This window comes from Phacochoerus africanus, chromosome 3 (assembly GCF_016906955.1).
Source record: "Phacochoerus africanus isolate WHEZ1 chromosome 3, ROS_Pafr_v1, whole genome shotgun sequence".
Taxonomy (NCBI): domain Eukaryota; kingdom Metazoa; phylum Chordata; class Mammalia; order Artiodactyla; family Suidae; genus Phacochoerus; species Phacochoerus africanus.
The window spans coordinates 202,004,090-202,009,190 of record NC_062546.1 but is presented as its reverse complement, the minus strand read 5'-3'; the positions used below and the strand labels follow the sequence as shown (position 1 = coordinate 202,009,190).

The window sequence follows — 5,101 nt, the reverse complement described above, 5'->3', positions numbered from 1 at the left end:
AGACTAGCCTGGAGAAGAATAAAAAATAATAGAAAATATCAGAATGCATCTTATGTGCTACAGCTGGGGATGAAGCTCAGACTCAAAGCCTGGACAGAGGCTCCTCATAGTCCTGGCATGGAACCTTAGAAGGTGAGGCTCAGGGGTGACAGGTGAGAGCTTTCCTCCTGCCCCCATGCCCCTGAAGAAGGAGATGGAGATAACTCCAAAAAACCACCTTCTTCCTCATCACCTGAAATGATGCTTGGAATCTTTGCTGGCGAGGCGGGAGATGCCCAGATGCAGAAGATCTACTACATCTCCCGCAGGTAAGATACAGACTCACCTGTAGTGGACAGTGAAATACTCTTTACAAAGACACCAGGAGGCTGAAAAAAGCAGGGAAAGGAAGCTGGTATTTTCTGAGTACTTGACATGCAAGACCATGGCCCTACGATTTCATTTCATCATCAGAAGAACCGTGGTCTGAGTGTTGTTACGTCTACAACTGATGAAATGTAAATCACCCCGTACTTTTGAGAGTGGAGAACAAAATTCCTACGTTCACATATGCCTCATACATCACTTCATTTATTTAACAAATAAAGACCAAACAAGTATTGTAATCATACATGAAGCCAGATACAAAATATGCCTTTAAGATGCTCCCGGTCTCATGTGAGGAAAGGAGCGCCTGCTTTCAAGGGCATTCGCATCCTCGATGGTCTTGTGACCAAAAGTTGATCACACAGCAGAGATGAGGAAGTCCTGCCTGGTGAGGCTGGCTGCACAGGGAGGGAGGAGGGTGCCGGATGCAGCCCTCATCCAGGTAAGATCAGCTTTGACAGGGGAACCAGAAAACAGGTTCACACTAGCAGGGGCATCAGCAGAACAGAATAAGCAGAGAGATGGGAGATGGGAGGAAGGGTCAGCCTTACAAAGACGAGGGGATGAGGGCCGAGTGGTCCAGAATCCCAGAGGAAGGTGGTGGGCAGGACTTAGATGGGACGCGACTCTCAAGTCCATAGGGGAGCAGCTTTAGGAAACAGGTCCTTGGTCCCCATCCCGGGATCCACAGATCAAGGTCACATTTCCCTTCACATCCAACTCTGTGGACAGCTGGTCTCGGCATCCTTGAGAGCCCAGCGTTTGGTGAGGACTGGAAGACAGCAGGGGACCTGAGGTCCCGCTGTAAACCTGAACATGTGGTGCAAATGTCCATCATGTCATTGTCTTCTGAGGGCTGCTGAAGTCACCCCTTCCGAAAACATCTCCTTTCTCCATTCTCCTAGAAACACCTGCATTCACATGGTGTGACCACGAGGAAGTAAACGCATTCTGGGGCAGGTAAAAACCGGGAAGAGCCTGAGATGACCCTAAAGCATGATGGGTGGCAGGGCAGAGAAAGAAGTCACGGTCACTCTCGGGGCACTGGGACAGGCTTCAGGGAAGCAGAGAGTTTTAGGGGGCTTGGGCTCTTCTCCACTGCTGAACTGTTCCAGATGCAGCCTGGTTTTGATGCTGAAGTCTGCTGGTGCACAGAAAACAGGGCCGCAGGCACTCATTAAAAAGTATATGTTCTTGGTGGTATGTAGAGATGTGTGTGTGTGTGTGTGTGTGTGTGTACATCCTTGAGCTGTTGGAAATATAAACATCTTGCATATTTTATTTGTCTTTCTTCCAACTGAAAAAGGCCTTTCTTTTGGTGTGTAATCTGTAATCCCCCTGGAAGCCTAGGGCGTAATCCGAGCAAGGAAACTAAAGCCCAGCAAGGTTTCACAGGATCCTGAGTTGGCTTTTCTTGGGAAATGGCTTCTCCTGAGATGGCTTTCATTATGGGAATGCGTTTTCACAAGGCCATTTTAGAATACGGGATGTGACATTTGATTGGGCCTTTCTTTAAAGGTCAGATTTGCTTTCATTATGGTACATGTCATTGCTGTGCATGGTAGGAAAATACTGGCCAGTTGACAGACCTGAGGCAGAATGTATTTTTTCAACCATTTGATTAAGACCTTCTAGAAATTGTAACCCAGGCAGGGTACATAAATATTGGAATATGGTAGTAATTATAATGTGTGAACAGGACAGAAAGGTTAATTCTGTTTCATTTTGACACCTGAAAGTGTCCAGTGAAATGTCATTAAAGAATGTCCATCTAAAGCCATGCTTCTTTCAGCTTTGAGTAAGAAATACACATCGGATATTAGCCAAAAAGCTCAGAAGTGAGAGAAAAAAATGGTAACTCAAACCATATTCCATTATTCACCAGCCAAAGACGGCTATCCTAACAGAAATAGCATGGAACAATTTGGATCATTCATGCAGTTCCAAAGAAAGATGACTCATAATCTAGATTCTTAAGGTAGACCCAAAGAACAAACAAAGCCCTTGCTTTTAAGCCAGAGGTCAGAGAACTAGCCCTTGGAGGCCAAGGCTGTGGGCTGGGCCACAGGCTCAGTTACTGGTGATTGTGTCTTCCTGGAGCCTGGGCCCTAAAACCTGAGTGCACGCCTGAATCTCTTCTGGCCTCGAAGCTCTCTAATGATCCTCTACCATGGACCAGCCCTGCAGGAGCCCAGAGCCGTCAGAACCCACTGGGGAGGGGCCTGGACTTGGTGCCTTCACTTCTGTCTCTGTCCTCACATGCCCTTCCCGCCTCTGCATGGAGATGCTCCAGCCTGCCTCTGGCCTCAGTCAAGGTCTTCCCCACAGCTGTCCAAGTTCCCCGTGCCCAGAATTCATACCACTGCGCCCATGAATTACACCCCAGCAACCAGAGAACCTGTTGGCCTAAAAAGTGCACGTGGTCCCGAGCTCTGTAGCTGTAAAAGATGCTCTTCTCTTATCATTTATATGTGGAATCTGAAAAAACAAATACAAATGAACACTTACTTACAAAATAGACTCGCAGACCTAGAAAACAATCTTATGTTTACCAAAGAGGAAAGGGGAGAGGGAGGGATAAATTAGGACTTTGAGAGTAAAATATCCCTGCGACTGTACGTAAAAGAGATAACCAGCAAGGACCTACTCTACAACACAGGGACCTAGACTCAACATCTTGTAATCACCCATGATGGAAAAGGACCTGGAAAAGGACATAGACCTAGGCACCTATGGACAACCAATCACTTTGCTAGAAACCTAAAATGAACATGACTTTGTAAATAGACTCTATTTCAATTAAAAACTTAAAATTAAATTTGAAAGAGGACCTTCCTTCTGGACTCCATAAACTGCCATGGGCCGTGGCCTCCTTGCTGGACTGTTCCTGCCTTGCAACACGGATCATGAGACTTCAGCCACAAAATCACGGCCCCATCATAGGCATGAAAATGGATACAATGTTGACAAGTTACATGTTTTCCTGACCAAATCACACGTTGGTCCCCCACCAGGAGAGATGTCCGTGTACCGCCTGGACGGAGGCTGCCCCCGATTTGTCTTTAGGGCCTCTGGAGGGCTCCCCACCCCATCACTGGCCTTGCCCAGAGTAGCCAGTTTGCCCCCAGTGATCTGGGCACCAGTGGGGGGGACACCCCTCCCCCTGCCACTAAAGACAGAGAGTAGAACTGAAGGGTAGGGCCAGCCCACTGAGCAAGGCCAGGGGTTGAACCCACAACCTCATGGTTCCTAGTCAGATTCATTGACCACTGCGCCACAACGGGAACTCCAAACAGCCTGTCTTTCAAAGCTCATATCTTCCTACTCTTAAAGAAACTTTTTAAATGATAGTAACAACCACAGTAACAAGGACAGCCCTTAATGGACTTGGGAGCACCCTCCTGGATCTTGAAACCATAGTCATCCATCCATTTCTCCCTTCTTAAGATTAAACGTAGAGTAAACTTGGGTCAAACCGGGAGCTATGCATTTCCCTCTCCCTCTCTCTCTTTCTCTCTCTCTCTCTCTCTCTCTCTCTCTCTCTCTCTCTCTCTTTCACGCACGCACAGGACAAGGAATACATCTGCAACACATCACCTTGGCGCTCTTCTCCCCATCGTCCCGTGAAGAACGCAGATCCGCGAGGCGTCGCACAGCACACGGGACATTTCTGTGTGTCTGCTCTGGTGCCTATAGAGCAACCCACGGCCCCTCCGAGAGGACTGATCTTCCATCTCCACCTGTCCAGGCAGGCAGTCAAGATACCTGAGGGTCTCGGGCACTTGGAAGGAGCGTTTCCATTGACCACACAGCCTTAGAATGTGCAATTTACTGTGCAAATATTGGTCTCCCTGGAGAGGTTTGTTATGGAGGGTGGCTGGGCGGTAAAAGCAGCTCTGTTCTGCTTTTCGTTCCTGAGCCAGCACTTCGCAGTTGTCTGGCACTTTAAATTGTGTAAACCATAAAATTAACAGTGGCTCAGGAGATCAAAGACCAAATTGGACATTACAGAGAAAGTAATAACATCCAGGCATCATTCCTGGGCTGGCAGATGGAACTCTCCATTTGGGTGCAGACACCTGGTTGAATACAGCTCCCCTGACTCCCCGGCGAAAGTCCTGCCCCCCACCCCGCCAATAAAGAACAAATTTGGAAAAGTATAAGTAATTAGTACAGGTACTTACTGTTCAAAAATCAACCTTCAAGTAACCTAAAAAATAGAATTAGGGAGTTCCCATTGTGGTGCAGCGGAAACAAATCCGACTAGGAACCATGAGGTTGCAGGTTTGATCCCTGGCCTCGCTCAGTGAGTTAAGGATCTGGCATTGCCGTGAGCTGTGGTGTAGGTCACAAATGCGGCTCGGATCCCTCTCGGATTGCTGTGGTTGTGGTGTAGGCTGGCAGCTGCAACTCCAATTCGACCCCTCATCAATCCATCCACCTGTCCACTCACAAATCCATCCGTCCATCCACACATCCATCTACTCATCCATCTACTCATCCAGCCTGGGAACCTCCATAAGCCACAGGTGCAGCCCTAAAAAGACCAGTAAATAAACAACAGATAAATAAATAATAGAACTAGATGAATTGTGAAGGACTTGGAAATTTTTCTTTCCTGCTTTTTGGGGCCACACCTGTGGCATATGGAGCTGAGCCAGATCTGAGACCTACCCTGCAGCTGGGGGCAATGCCAGAGCCTTAACCCACTGATCAAGGCCAGGGATCGAACGTG

General features: G+C 47.9%; 1 long non-coding RNA gene across 1 annotated transcript; it reads right to left on the bottom strand.

Annotated features, from left to right (window-relative positions):
* Positions 1-566: 566 nt before the first annotated feature.
* Positions 567-4,232, bottom strand: LOC125122311 (uncharacterized). The gene is made up of 3 exons (XR_007133762.1): positions 3,964-4,232; positions 2,765-2,844; positions 567-1,507 (listed from the first exon to the last, which is right to left on the bottom strand). It is a non-coding gene; the product is annotated as an uncharacterized LOC125122311 (long non-coding RNA).
* Positions 4,233-5,101: the final 869 nt, after the last annotated feature.